We start from the raw sequence: 14,833 nt of genomic DNA on the forward strand, positions 1-14,833 counted from the left end.
TATATACAGTTATTTTAAAGATGTACAACTAATTTAAGAGAAGTGTTTCCAAGTTACATAACAGGTAGGTAGGGCTGTGGCGGTCATGAAATGTTGTCAGCCGGTGATTGTCAAGCAAATAACTGCCGGTCTCACGGTAATTGGCCGTTAATGAACATAAACACATTTAGCATCTCCTGGCTTCCACCCATAGCCTACAAGCCACTGGTGCAGACCTTTGGAACATCTACATTTTTAAAAAGTATAATAAATCCATGTAATATAGCCTACACCATCACAATAAATCCATTATTTATTTTAGACAGGTCTAAAATAACATGATATGAAGAAAATGTAGTCTATTTCAGAAGAACAGAATGGCATACTCTGAGTTGTCTTTATGTTAGGCCCTGATCTGGCTATGCCATATGGCTGTGGGCTACACTAGTTCATTTAGCAGACAAGATTTGCTTAGAATTCCATGGCATTATTTTATAGTATGAAGAATACAATTGAACATAGCTGAATAAAATAGAACATATATTTTCTCCAAACGATTTGAGGGAGTGCGCACATGCGGCTATTCTGTGTTGAGCGGTTAACAAAGAAACAGGTACTCCTGTATGCTTAATGTAGAGTTATTTATCTACTTTAGTTGTGATACAAACGTTGGGCCATATGTTTTGATTTTTAATAAATTCTAAGGCTGCATGATGAGACTCTCTAATGATGATTTGAAAAAAAGTATCATGAAATGCATGAGCTCTGCTCTGTTTTTTTGCGCAGGCTGTGCACACTTCATCAGTCTCTCATTCACAATTTGACAAACACTTGATATTCCTCGAATTTCCTGGCTGCATCCCCATTGTGTGGCCGTAATGCACCCTAAACAAATCCATGCCTTTTGTGGCCAGTGGCCGTTGTGCCCTTGGCTGAATATAATAATTATAATTCCATTCTCCCGGCTGCGTGCAGAAGCACCTCTCACTCACATGGCCCTCCGTCATGTGATCCGGTCTTTCTCACAGGCTCAAGTGAAGACCGACACATCGGGGACAGAACTGCGCATGTCCAATTCCGAGGCGCATATTGAAGATATTGGAAGAACTGTCCACAATTTATTTTCGTCAGCCAACAAGATGAGTAGGCCTAACGAACAGCAAAAGCACTAGCCTATGTCAATCTACTATCCCCATAGTACAAAAGTTGACCTGTTCTGTGCGAGAAATAAATATTCCAAAAAACTGTCTGGGATCGTTGTGGGATGCGATAGATCCCAAATTAATACAACCACTAGCATCAAAAAAACTGTTTTAAGCAATGAGCCTGACGCAACAGATGAGAACGTTTAGCTTAAAATGTTATTAGACTATTTATTCATTTCAGGGTACTAGGAGGTAACTAGCCCCCTGGGGTAACTTCCCCCCCCCCCCCCCCCCCCCCCCCCCCCACCCCCGTAATTCTCATTAAGACCATAAGATGTCGGCAAAATATTTTTCCAACACTTTCCCTGGCTGCCACTGCTTTTGCTCAACAAAAAATGTCCTCTATGTCATCACAACTTTTGGAGATATGTTTTAGGGAGCGTTTGACAGTGATGAGGGGTGGTCGTTTGACCGCGGACCCATTACGGACGCAGGCAATAAGGCAGTGATCGCTGAGATTCTGGTTGAAGACAGCGGAGGTGTATTTAGAGGGTAAGTTAGTCAGGATGATATCTATGAGGGTTTTCATCAAAGGTTTTCATCAAAGATCTCTCTGTACTTTGCTCCGTTCATCTTTCCCTCGATCCTAACTAGTCTCCCAGTCCCTGCTGCTGAAAAACTTCCCCACAGCATGATGCTCCCACCACCATGCTTCACTGTAGGGATGGTGCCAGGTTTCCTCCAGGCGTGACGCTTGGCAATCCGGCCAAAGAGTTCAATCTTGGTTTCATCAGACCAGAGAATCTTGTTTCTCATGGTCTGAGAGTCCTTTTGGTGCATTTTGGCAAACGCCAAGCGGGCTGTCATGTGCCTTTTACTGAGGAGTGGCTTCCGTCTGGCCACTCTACCATAAAAGCCTGATTGGTGGAGTGCTGCAAAGATGGTTGTCCTTCTGGAAGGTTCACCCATCTCCACAGAGGAACTCTGGAGCTCTGTCAGAGTGACCATCGGGTTCTTGGTCACCTCCCCTGACCGAGGCCCTTTTCCCCCGATTGCTCAGTTTTGGCCAGGTGGCCAGCTCTAGGAAGAGTCTTGGTGGTTCCAAACTTCTTTCATTTAAGAATGATGGAGGCCACTGTGTTCTTGGAGACCTTCAATGCTGCAGAAATGTTTTGGTACCCTTCCCCAGATCTGTGCCTCGACACAATCCTGTCTCGGAGCTCTACGGACAATTCCTTCGACCTCATGGCTTGGTCTTTGTTGTGACATGATCTGTCAACTGTGGGACCTTATATAGGCAGGTGTGTGCCTTTCCAAATCATGTCCAATCAATTTAATTTACCACAGGTGGACTCCAATCAAGTTGTAGAAACATCTCAAGGATGACCAATGGAAACTGGATGCACCTGAGCTCAATTTTGAGTCTTATAGCAAAGGGTCTGAATAGTTATGTAAATAAGGTATTTCTGTTTTTTTATTTTTAATACATTTGCAAACATTTTCTAATAACCTGTTTTTGCTTTGTCAATATGGGGAATTGTGTAGATTGAGAAAAATAAGAAGTATTTAATCAATTTTAGAATAATGCTGTAACATAACAAAATGTGGAAAAAGGGAAGGGGTCTGAATACTTTTCCGAATGCACTAAATAATGTGTGAAATTCGTTTTGATTTAGAATGGACCATTATCATGCACCTGTCTCAAAGCAGCGGGGAAAAAATACATGTCATCTATGCACTTAAATAAAATAGAATGGAGGACGCTTTTCACATGGTTAATTTTCATGCCAGCCAGGTAGGCTATACTCCCGTTGTAAAGAGAAGCAATGTGCTTAATATTAGGAAAAGTTGATAAATAAATATTGTAGGCCTAGCATATAGAAAGCTGATGGGATCCTCCTCTATTTAATAGAGGCCATCACTCTGTTGCAATTGCATAGCCTATAAGAAATTAGCGCAACATGAGTTCATGGGCTCTCATGAAGTGTTTGACTAGATTTTCGATTACATTTGCATTGATGTCAGAGTGATTAGAGGGACAATAGAGTGCTGAGTACCAGGCAGTTAGCAAGTTTGGTAGGCTACTAATGACCATCAGCAGCATCAGAGCTTGGAGAAGCCTAATTACCATGACTAAATGGTCACGTGGAATTCAACTACCGTCATGACTCATGACCCCCGGTGTGGCGGTAATACGGTCACTGTAATAGCCCTGCACATAGGCCTATATCATTAAGTCAAACGTTGACAAAAATCTAATTGCAAATTGTAGCTTTAAAAGAAGGTAACCGCCCTCTTCCGCCCCCCCTGGAAGCCTCTTCCCCAGAGCAAATAATCTGTATCACAAGCTAGGTTGCTATCCAATTGGCAACACATTTTCATGTGAATATTCTAAAATCAGCATAAAAGGAATATATCCTCACGGTGGCGGTCGGCTTGGTCCTTCTGCCGACGAATGGCCCTCTGGAGATGGACATGGGCGGCGTCCAGCCCTGTGGAACCACTCGTCGACAGCAGGCGCGTCGGTCTGGCTGGGTGTCCAAGGGGCCAGGGCCGGCTGGTACCCCAGGACGCACTGGAAGGGAGTGAGCCCTGTGGAGGAGTGAACGAGGGAGTTCTGGGCATATTCTGCCCAGGGAAGAAACCTTGCCCACTCACCCTGCCGGTCCTGACAGTGGCAACGAAGAAACCTCCCCAGCTCCTGGTTCATGCGCTCCACCTGCCCATTCGACTGAGGCCTATACCCGGAAGTGAGGCTGGCCGTGGCCCCGATCTTCTCCAGGAAAGCCTTCCACACTCGGGAGGTGAATTGGGGGCCACGGTCCGAGACAATGTCCTCCGGAAGTCCATAATGCTGGAAGACCTGTTGGAACAGGACCTCAGCGACCTGGAGAGCAGAAGGAAGACCAGTTAGTGGCAAAAGAACGCATGATTTGGAGAAACGATCTACGACCACCATGACTGTGGTGAAGCCGTCAGAACGTGGAAGGTCGGTGACAAAGTCTATGGACAGGTGTGACCAAGGTTGCTGAGGCACTGGGAGAGGAACTAGTTTGCCTGCCGGGGCGTTCCGAGGTGTCTTCGTTTGGGCACATACGGAACAGGAGTTGACATAGCGGGAGACATCAGAAGCCAAGGTGGGCCACCATTATTTTTGGGCTAGAGAATGCAGGGTGCGCGTAATACCAGAGTGCCCTGCCGTAAGGGTGGTGTGCGCCCAGATCAGCAGGCGGTCACGGACACTGGTGGGTACATACACGCGACCCGGAGGGGCGTTGGCAGGCACTGGGTCCTCCTGAGCCGCCAGGCGGATGTCTTCGTCCACATCCCAAACGACAGGAGCAACGATGAGAGACGAGGGCAGGATCCCCCAGATCCTTCCTTTCTCCGGTAAGGTGCATCCTGGAGAGTGCGTCGGCCTTCACATTCTGGGATCCTGGGCGGTAGGACAGAATGAATTGGAAGCGAGTGAGAAATTGGGCCCACCTGGGTTGACGAGAGTTCATCCGTTTTTCTGCCCGTATGTGCTCCAAATTCCGGTGGTCAGTAAGAATCCGGAATGGATGGACTGCGCCCTCCAGCCAGTGTCTCCATTCCTCCAGAGCGAAGACCACCGCCAACAGCTCCCTGTCTCCAACTACATAGTTCCTCTCTGCGGGGCTAAGCTTTTTAGAGAAAAAGGCACAGGGATACATTTTCTCTGGCTTACTGTGCCGCTGGGAGAGGACCGTACCCACGCCTTCCTCCGATGCGTCCACCTCCAGGATGAAAGGACGAGATGGATCTGGGTGTTTTAGGATGGGTGCTGTGGTGAACCTCTCCTTCAGCTTCTTGAAGGCAGCGTCAGCGTCAGGGTTCCAGGCCAGCTTCTGAGGCCCACCCTTCAGGAGAGAGGTGAGCGGGGTGGCTATGGAGCTGAAGGACCTGATGAAATGCCGGTAGAAATTAGCGAAGCCCAGGAAGCTCTGTAGGCCCTTGATGGTGGTGGGAACTGGCCATGACCTGACGGCGTCCGTCTTCACTCCTTCCATGAACACCCCTTGAGGACTGATCCGGTATCCCAGGAAGGAGATGGCCTGTTGATGGAATTCGCATTTCTCCCCCTTCACCAACAGGCTGTGTTCCCAGAGGCGGAGTAGGACAGCTCGGACGTCCCTGACGTGCTCCTCGAACGTAGCCGAGTAGATCAGGATATCGTCGATGTACACCACCACCTGTCTACTCAGCATGTCCCGGAACACGTCATTGACGAAGGACTGGAACACGGAAGATGTGTTGCGAGGCCATAGGGCATAACGCAGTATTCATAGTGGCCTGAGGTAGTGCTGAATGCAGTCTTCCACTCGTCTCCTTCCCGGATTCGGATCAGGTTGTAGGCTCTCCTCAAGTCCAACTTGGTAAAGTACCGGGCCCCTCGTAGCTGCTCGATGGCCGACGGAACCAGAGGGAGGGGGTACCGGTACTTGATGGTGACTGCGTTCAGCCCCCTGTAGTCAATGCATGGTCTCAGTCCTCCGTCTTTCTTGGCCACGAAGAAGAAGCTGGCGGAGGCAGGAGAGGTAGAGCGTCTGATGAACCCCTGTTTCAGGGTTTCCGCCACATACTTCTCCATGGCCTCAGTCTCTGCCATGGAAAGGGGGTAAATGCGACTCTTCAGGGGGTGTTGTCCCTCCAGCATGTCAATGGCGCAGTCCCAGGGCCTGTGAGGAGGGAGACACGTAGCCTTTAATGAAGAGAAGACATCGGAGAGATCTGCGTACTGAGTATACGAAGAGGCAGGACGCAGACGCAGGAATTAACAAGGTCAAGGTCATTTTTTGACTGTCTTTTTGCCATTCATGAATGAGTTATTCAATGCTTTTCTATGGGCTTAGATTAGTAGTAATGATGTGTTTTTAATGTGTTCTGTTGGACCTACAGACAGTTAGATTAGTAGTAGTGGTGTGTTTTAAGGTGTTCTGTTGGACCTACAGACAGTTAGATTAGTAGTGGTGGTGTGTTTTAATGTGTTCTGTTGGACCTACAGACAGTTAGATTAGTAGTAGTGGTGTGTTTTTAATGTGTTCTGTTGGACCTACAGCCAGTTAGATTAGTAGTAGTGGTGTGTTTTAATGTGTTCTGTTGGACCTACAGACAGTTAGATTAGTAGTAGTGGTGTGTTTTAATGTGTTCTGTTGGACCTACAGACAGTTAGATTAGTAGTAGTGGTGTGTTTTTAATGTGTTCTGTTGGACCTACAGACAGTTAGATTAGTAGTAGTGGTGTGTTTTTAATGTGTTCTGTTGGACCTACAGACAGTTAGATTAGTAGTAGTGGTGTGTTTTAATGTGTTCTGTTGGACCTACAGACAGTTAGATTAGTAGTGGTGGTGTGTTTTTAATGTGTTCTGATGGACCTACAGACAGTTAGATTAGTAGTAGTGGTGTGTTTTAATGTGTTCTGTTGGACCTACAGACAGTTAGATTAGTAGTAGTGGTGTGTTTTAATGTGTTCTGTTGGACCTACAGACAGTTCGATTAGTAGTAGTGGTATGTTTTAATGTGTTCTGTTGGACCTACAGACAGTTAGATTAGTAGTAGTGGTGTGTTTTAATGTGTTCTGTTGGACCTACAGACAGTTAGATTAGTAGTAGTGGTGTGTTTTAATGTGTTCTGTTGGACCTACAGACAGTTAGATTAGTAGTAATGATGTGTTTTGAATGTGTTCTGTTGGACCTACAGACAGTTAGATTAGTAGTAGTGGTGTGTTTTAATGTGTTCTGTTGGACCTACAGACAGTTAGATTAGTAGTAGTGGTGTGTTTTAATGTGTTCTGTTGGACCTACAGACAGTTAGATTAGTAGTAGTGGTGTGTTTTAATGTGTTCTGTTGGACCTACAGACAGTTAGATTAGTAGTGGTGGTGTTTTTTTAATGTGTTCTGTTGGACCTACAGACAGTTAGATTAGTAGTGGTGGTGTTTTTTTTATGTGTTCTGTTGGACCTACAGTCAGTTAGATTAGTAGTAGTGGTGTGGTTTAATGTGTTCTGTTGGACCTACAGACAGTTAGATTAGTAGTGGTGGTGTGTTTTAATGTGTTCTGTTGGACCTACAGACAGTTAGATTAGTAGTGGTGGTGTTTTTTTTATGTGTTCTGTTGGACCTACAGTCAGTTAGATTAGTAGTAGTGGTGTGGTTTAATGTGTTCTGTTGGACCTACAGACAGTTAGATTAGTAGTGGTGGTGTGTTTTAATGTGTTCTGTTGGACCTACAGACAGTAACTCATGATACCGGGTGACTTCACATCTCTAAAGGCTTTCCCAAAGATAAGCAATGTCACCTGTAATGTCACCATCAGTGTTGACAGTGTGTTATGTCACATGTCCTCTCCGCACAGGCTACACAAACGCCTCACACCGCGTGGCTGCTGCCTCTCTAACCTGGTGGTCCCTGCACGCTCCACCCACGTGGAGTTCCAGGTCTCAGGCAGCCTCTGGAACTGCCGTTCTGCTGCCAACAAGGCAGAGTTCATCTCAGCCTATGCTACCCTCCAGTCCCTCGACTTCTTGGCGCTGACGGAAACATGGATTACCACTGAAAACACTGCTACTCCTACTGCTCTCTCCTCGTCTGACCATATGTTCTCGCATACCCCGAGAGCATCTGGTCAGCGGGGTGGTGGCACAGGAATCCTCATCTCTCCCAAGTGGACATTCTCAATTTTTCCCCTGACCCATCTGTCTATCTCCTCATTTGAATTCCATGCTGTCACAGTCACTAGCCCATTTAAGCTTAATATCCTTGTCATCTATCGCCCTCCAGGTTCCCTTGGAGAGTTCATCAATGAGCTTGACGCCTTGATAAGTTCCTTTCCTGAGGATGGCTCACCCCTCACAGTTCTGGGGGATTTCAACCTCCCTACGTCTACATTTGACTCATTTCTCTCTGCCTCCTTCTTTCCACTCCTCTCCTCTTTTGACCTCACCCTCTCACCGTCCCCCCCTACTCACAAGGCAGGCAATACGCTTGACCTCATCTTTACTAGATAATCTAATCTCACTGCAACTCCCCTCCATGTCTCCGACCACTACTTTGTATCCTTTTCTCTCTCGCTCTCCTCCAACACTACTCACTCTGCCCCTACACAGATGGTAATGCGCCGTCGCAACCTTCGCTCTCTCTCTCCCGCTACTCTCTCCTCTTCCATCCTATCATCTCTTCCCTCTGCTCAATCCTTCTCCCTCCAATCTCCTGATTCTGCCTCCTCAACCCTCCTCTCCTCCCTTTCTGCATCCTTTGACTCTCTATGTCCCCTATCCTCCCGGCCGGCTCGGTCCTCTCCTCCAGCTCCGTGGCTTGATGACTCATTGCGAGCTCACAGAACAGAGCTCCGGGCAGCTGAGCGGAAATGGAAGAAAACTAGACTCCCTGCGGACCTGGCATCTTTTCACTCCCTCCTCTCTACATTTTCTTCATCTGTTTCTGCTGCTAAGGCCACTTTCTACCACTCTAAATTCCAAGTATCTGCCTCTAACCCTAGGAAGCTCTTTGCCACATTCTCCTCCCTGCTGAATTTGATACTGTGAACCATCAGATCCTCCTCTCCACCCTCTCCGAGCTGGGCATCTCCGGCGCGGCTCACTCTTGGATTGCGTCCTACCTGACCGGTCGCTCCTACCAAGTGGCGTGGCGAGAAGCTGTCTCCGCACCACATGCTCTCACCACTGGTGTCCCCCAGGGCTCAGTTCTAGGCCCTCTCCTATTCTCCCTATACACCAAGTCACTTGGCTCTGTCATATCCTCACATGGCCTCTCCTATCATTGCTACGCTGACGACACACAACTAATCTTCTCCTTTCCCCCTTCTGATAACCAGGTGGCGAATCGCATCTCTGCATGTCTGGCAGACATATCAGTATGGATGACGGATCACCACCTCAAGCTGAACCTTGGCAAGACGGAGCTGCTCTTCCTCCCGGGGAAGGACTGCCTGTTCCATGATCTCGCCATCACGGTTGACAACTCCGTTGTGTCCTCCTCCCAGAGTGCGAAGAGCCTTGGCGTGACCCTGGACAACACCCTGTCGTTCTCCGCTAACATCAAGGCGGTGACCCGATCCTGTAGGTTCATGCTCTACAACATTCGGAGAGTACGACCCTGCCTTACACAGGAAGCGGCACAGGTCCTAATCCAGGCACTTGTCATCTCCCGTCTGGATTACTGCAACTCGCTGTTGGCTGGGCTCCCTGCCTGTGCCATTAAACCCCTACAACTCATCCAGAATGCCGCAGCCCGTCTGGTGTTCAACCTTCCCAAGTTCTCTCACGTCACCCCGCTCCTCCGCACACTCCACTGGCTTCCAGTTGAAGCTCGCATCTGCTACAAGACCATGGTGCTTGCCTACGGAGCTGTGAGGGGAACGGCACCTCCGTACCTTCAGGCTCTGATCAGTCCCTACACCCAAACGAGGGCATTGCGTTCATCCACCTCCTGCTTGCTGGCTCCCCTACCTCTGCGGAAGCATAGTTCCCGCTCAGCCCAGTCAAAACTGTTCGCTGCTCTGGCACCCCAATGGTGGAACAAGCTCCCTCACGACGCCAGGACAGCGGAGTCACTCACCACCTTCCGGAGACATTTGAAACCCCACCTCTTTAAGGAATACCTGGGATAGGATAAAGTAATCCTTCTACCCCCCCCCTTACCCCAACCCCCCCAAAAAATAAAAATAAAATAAAAATAAATAAAAAATAAAAATCAAACATTGTAAAGTGGTGATCCCACTGGCTATAAGGTGAATGCACCTATTTGTAAGTCGCTCTGGATAAGAGCGTCTGCTAAATGACGTTAAAAAAAAGGCCACCATAGAGAGTGGTTCTATCACCCGTTATACACCTTTGTATTGCTTATGAAGACTGTATGTATGCTATATAAAGCCTTTATAAGTTGTATTTAGTTTAATCACAGTCTATCCATCTGCTTTACCAACAGCAGAGACCATGGTGTAGAGTGCTGTATCAAGCCTGGACCTGAGAACACCAGAGACCATGGTGGAGAGTGTTGTATCAAGCCTGGACCTGAGAACACCAGAGACCATGGTGGAGAGTGTTGTATCAAGCCTGGACCTGAGAACACCAGAGACCATGGTGGAGAGTGTTGTATCAAGTCTGGACCTGAGAACACCAGAGACCATGGTGGAGAGTGTTGTATCAAGCCTGGACCTGAGAACAGCAGAGACCATGGTGGAGAGTGTTGTATCAAGCCTGGACCTGAGAACACCAGAGACCATGGTGGAGAGTGTTGTATCAAGCCTGGACCTGAGAACACCAGAGACCATGGTGGAGAGTGTTGTATCAAGCCTGGACCTGAGAACACCAGAGACCATGGTGGAGAGTGTTGTATCAAGCCTGGACCTGAGAAATGTGAGTGTTAAATTATAATTGTTTTAAAATCAAAATACGATTAAAGCGTTCATTATACTTGAGTCCCAGGCAAGGAACACAATCATGATATATTTGGTCAAAACAAAACTTAAAGGTAGAGTCAGCAATATGATGTAGATGCACAAAGTAAACATCATAGTGGGTACATTTCTACAACAACTAAGAGTGTTGGAGCGCGATGCTAAACTTCTCTGTTTTGGTCCCGTGGCTACCACGCTGGAAGAGAGTGAAGAGAACCCGTGCACATGGGCAGATACTGTGTGAGAGAGAAGTCAGGCATCTTGCTCATCACAATATCTGCGGTGCTGCTCGTACAACATAATTTAGCTGACTCTACCTTTAAGCTCTCATCCTGGGATCTACCAGAAATCAGGCCCCCAACATCTCCAAAACATGGACCAGAACGATGTTGTTTCCTGCTTCCACAAACATTCATTAATATAACACTAATGTGTGCTAATGAGACTGTTGCTCACTTATATACATTTTTATTACAAGTCTATTTAATAATTATTAATTCATTATTACATGAGATTGTCCATTTTAAATAACAACTACTTTTGACTTCAGGGATTCCTCAGAGCTGTAAGACTTGTGACCATGTTGAGGTAAGTCATAATGTTAATTCTTACTTTTACATACCTTCAGGAGTCAGGCACAGTCTGAAAGCCAGGTGTGTACTGACCAACCATTCATACTGGGATATAGACAGTCCTGTGTTCTGCTTTAGTAATATATACACTGTCTCAAAGCCAGGTGTGTACTGACCAACCATTCATACTGGGATATAGACAGTCCTGTGTTCTGCTTGTAGGCATGCAGGATTTTAGCTGTTGTCATATTTTGTCATTAGACAGTTGAATTGGATCAATCCCCAGCATTCCATGTAACATTTAATAAATACATTAGATTAGTTACTTTGGTTAATGGGCCAGTTTCCCGGACACAGATTAAGTCTAGTCTTGGACCTTAAAGGACTTTCTATTGAAGCTTCCATTGATCATGCTTTAAGTCCAGCACTAGACTCTATCTGTGTCCAGGAAACTGGCCCCATATGTATAACTGAGATGCTTGCCCTTGTTCAGGACTCCACACACTGGCTTCAGATTGAACCCTTGACTTCCACTGTCCAGGGAGTGACAATCTTCAGGTAAAATAACTACTTTTAACATTTCATGCCACTTGCTAGTGTATTTCCCCATTACCTCTCCATTTGACGATTGACCCGCTCTACCATATCTTGTTGTTGCCCTCAGGCACAGGACACCCAAAGGGCGTTATGAGTGCACAGTGTCTGGGCTCCGCTGGGTGTGTGACAGAGATGTCATTCTGAAGTATCACTTCAGGAACTGGTATCCCTACAGTCACCTTCTGAAAGACATGCAGTACGGACAAGGTGGTCCATTGCTGGACATCACTATGGAGTTAGGTGAACTGGAGGAAGTTCATCTGCCACACTTTGTCTGTTTAGGTAAAACCATATTGACATAGTATTCAGAAAGACATTTCCATGTAACTGAGTTTCACTTCCTGAATGAATGAATGAATATTCTGGGAGTTTGAGTTTACTGTGATCTGATACTGCATATTCTTTGTGTTTTAGTTGGATGAATAATACAATATTTGTCTTTCTGTCTCCTTTTTATTGTGTTGTTCAGGGACCAACCCTTCCCTGAGGAATGAGATGAAGATTCTTCATGTAGAGGAACATGGAGTGTCTGTTGAGGAAGTGCATGAGGTCACCAGATTCCATGCTAAGATTCTCCATCCCAAGTTCTCAGCTATCTCTGTTATACTGAGCTATATCTTTTCGTGGAACATAGATGTCCACTGTGAGCTGATGCTCTATATGACAGTGAAAAAGGAAACACTAATTCCACGCCTATACCTGTTCCCCAGTAACCCCAGCCAAATACAGGTGAGGTACCATTATTTTATAGGTGACCTTAACTAAGCAGTGGTACGGTTTATGTTGACACTCATAACATGAAGATAATAGTGTGTTGCTAGTTTTCTGAATAATGTTTGAATAAGACTATACATTGACTGGCTGTATATTCCATGCCTCGTTTCGCAGGCTGTGGAACAACAGGAAAAGTCTCAAGGGTCTTCAAGGGTTCTCATCTCAAGACCGGAGCAGGCCTTCAAACTGAATAGTTACTTCAGACTGAACATTCCCTGTTCTACCTACATCAATCCACAGGTACAGTTTTAGTAGACTAAGAACATGAATCTGACATTTAAGTCACATTTCTATCCATTGCTCTCTGTCGCTCGATGGCTCTCAATTCAAATGGCTTTATTGGCATGGGAAACATATGTTTACATTGCAAGCAATCTCTCTCTCGTTCTCTCCATCTCTCTCCAGAAGATTCATCTCATACATAGAGACTCCACACCAAGCTTTTTCAAGGCGGTTGTGAAAATGACAGGGGTTGACATTGAGATGGAGTTATTCGGTGATGATGAGAGGATAGCATGGAAAGAAGTGGTATCACAAGGTAGGAGCATATGTCAATCATAACTTTGTACTTTTGTAACAGATGCTATTTAGAGTGATATAACCTCATTTTGTTTCTTTCAGATGAATACATCACTGCCACCCATTCAACAAGTAAGTAAACATGAGTTACAGTGCATTCAGAAAGTATTCAGACCCCTTGAATTGTTCCACATTTTGTTACGTTACAGCCTTATTATAAAATTGATTAAATCGTTTTTTCCCCCTCATCAATCTGCACACAACACCCCATAATGACAAAGCAAAAACAGGTTTTAGAAATTTTTGCAAATGTGTATATATAAAATAAAATCACATTTACATAAGTATTTAGACCCTTTACTCAGTACTTTGTTGAAGCACCTTTGGCAGCGATAACAGCCTCGATTCTTCTTGGGTATGATGCTAGAAGCTTGGCACACCTGTATTTGGGGAGTTTCTCCCATTCTTCTCTGCAGATCCTCTCAAGCTCTGTCAGGTTGGATGGGGAGTGTCGCTGCACAGCTATTTACAGGTCTCTCTAGAGATATTAGATCGGGTTCAAGTCCGGGCTCTGGCTGGGCCACTCAAGGACATTCAGAGACTTGTCCCGGAGCCACTTCTGCGTTGTCTTGTCTGTGTGCTTAGGGTCGTTGTCCTGTTGGAAGGTGAACCTTCGCACCAGTCTGAGGTCCTGAGCGCTCTGGAGCAGGTTTTCATTAAGGCTCTCTCTGTACATTGCTCCATTCATCTTTCCCTCGATCCTGACTAGTCTCCCAGTCCCTGCCGCTGAAAAACATCCCCACAGCATGATGCTGCCACCACCATGCTTCACCGTAGGGATGGTGCCAGGGTTCTTCCAGATGTGACGCTTGGCATTCAGGCCAAAGAGTTCAATCTTGGTTTCATCAGACCAGAGAATCTTGTTTCTCATGGTCTGAGAGTCCTTTAGGTGCCTTTTGGCAAACTCCAAGCGGGCTGTCATGTGTCTTTTACTGAGGAGTAGCTTCCGTCTGGCCACTCTACCATAAAGGCCTGATTGGTGGAGTTCTGCAGAGATGGTTGTCCTTCTGGAAGGTTCTCCCATCTCCACAGAGGAGCTCTGGAGCTCTTTCAGAGTGACCATCAGGTCCTTGGTCACCTCCCTGACCAAGGCCCTTCTCCCCCGATTGCTCAGTTTAGCCGGGCGGCCAGCTCTAGGAAGACTCTTGGTGGTTCCAAACTTCTTCTATTTAAGAATGATAGAGGCCACTGTGTTCTTGGAGACATTCAATGCTGCAGAACTGTTTCGGTACCCTTCCCCAGATCTGGGCCTCGACACAATCCTGTCTCGGAGCTCTACGGACAATTCCTTCGACCTCATGGCTTGGTTTTTGCTCTGACATGCACTGTCAACTGTGGGACCTTATATAGACAGGTGTGTTCCTTCCCAAACATGTCCAATCAATAAAATTTACCACAGGTGGACTCCAATCAAGTTGTTCAAACATCTCAAGGATGATCAATGGAAACAGGATGCACCTGAGCTCAATTTCAAGTCTCATAGCAAAGGGTCTGAATACTTATTTCGATAAGGTATTTCTGTTTTGGAATATTTTTTTATTCTGTATATTTGTATTCTTCCGTTCACTCTGTCATTTAAGTCATTATTGTGGAGTCACTACAATGTTGTTGATCCATCCTCAGTTTTCTCCCGTCACAGACATTGAACTCTGTAGCTGTTTTAAAATCACCAATGGCCTCATGGTGACATCACTAACAGTTTCCTTCCTGCCCTGCAGCTCAGTTCAGAAGGAAGACTGTATCTTTGA

The 14,833-nt window shown here is 46.3% G+C and overlaps 1 protein-coding gene across 1 annotated transcript in view; it reads left to right on the plus strand.

The window, feature by feature from the left end:
* Positions 1-14,833, plus strand: part of LOC311118470 (protein NLRC3-like) — a gene marked incomplete at its 3' end in the record, with an annotated part of 38,687 nt that overhangs the window by 187 nt on the left and 23,667 nt on the right. The gene's annotated exons all lie outside the window — the stretch shown is intronic.

Source organism: Coregonus lavaretus (genome assembly GCF_964263955.1).
Source record: "Coregonus lavaretus genome assembly, contig: HAP1_SCAFFOLD_1376, whole genome shotgun sequence".
In the NCBI taxonomy this organism is placed as follows: Eukaryota; Metazoa; Chordata; class Actinopteri; order Salmoniformes; family Salmonidae; genus Coregonus; species Coregonus lavaretus.